At 37.3% G+C, this 831-nt stretch overlaps 1 non-coding gene across 1 annotated transcript; it reads left to right on the forward strand.

Moving 5' to 3' along the window:
* Window positions 1-410: 410 nt before the first annotated feature.
* LOC124527361 (U6 spliceosomal RNA) lies at window positions 411-518 on the forward strand. The gene has a single exon (XR_006965825.1). It is a non-coding gene; the product is annotated as a U6 spliceosomal RNA (small nuclear RNA).
* The last annotated feature ends 313 nt before the right edge of the window (window positions 519-831 follow it).

The raw sequence follows: 831 nt of genomic DNA on the forward strand, positions 1-831 counted from the left end.
TCACAACAACCCAATGAGATAGAGTTATCCGTATTTTTCCATTTTACAGATGAGGAAACTGAGACACAGAGACTTGAGTAATTTTCCCAAGGGTATGTTGCCTAGTAACGGTAGAACCAAGATTAGACCCCAGGCAATCTGGTTCCAGAGTCCTGCTCTTAAATATTATCTTTCCTATTTCTCATCACCAAAATTATTAAACATTTAGGGCTTACAAGGCTAGAATTCATGAAGCTGTTGGAAGTGATGTTGGAAAACTGCTTTGAGTCACATGAACAGCATTAACAAATGAAGATCTGGTAGAATTAGACAATCAGGACACAGTAGATGCTTCCAGAGAGAATCATTTGGCTAACAAAGGAAATAAAATGAAGCCCTGAAATAGATTTTGTTTAAATTACTTTCATTATGGTCCTTGTTTCAGCAGCCCATGTACTAAAATTGGAATGACACAGAGAAGGTTAGCATGGCCCCTGCGCAAGGTTGACACACAAATTCATGAAGTTACTTTCACTATAATTGTGCTATGAACATCCCGTATGAAATAAAGGATGTTGTATGGTAGGTACATTAGTTCTGTCAGGAAAAACACATAAGTTCCAAAAAGCATTCCATTTGGTGTGTATTCAGAGAATTAGTGACTTTTTACAAATTGTTTTCAGATAAAGAAAATCTGTATTAAGTGTATGCTTAAAAGTTAACTTCAGTCTAGTTATTGACACAGGAAACGAGATAACCATAGGAAGTTGATGGTGCCAAGTGTCAGTAAAGGTATGGAGGAGTTTCATCTGTGATCCAGTTGTACTGTCCCAGAAGAGAAGAGCCTGAGTG

This window comes from Lynx rufus, unplaced genomic scaffold (assembly GCF_022079265.1).
Source record: "Lynx rufus isolate CCGP_SWC_20201006 ecotype Redwood Valley unplaced genomic scaffold, mLynRuf1.p SCAF_5, whole genome shotgun sequence".
Taxonomy (NCBI): Eukaryota; Metazoa; Chordata; class Mammalia; order Carnivora; family Felidae; genus Lynx; species Lynx rufus.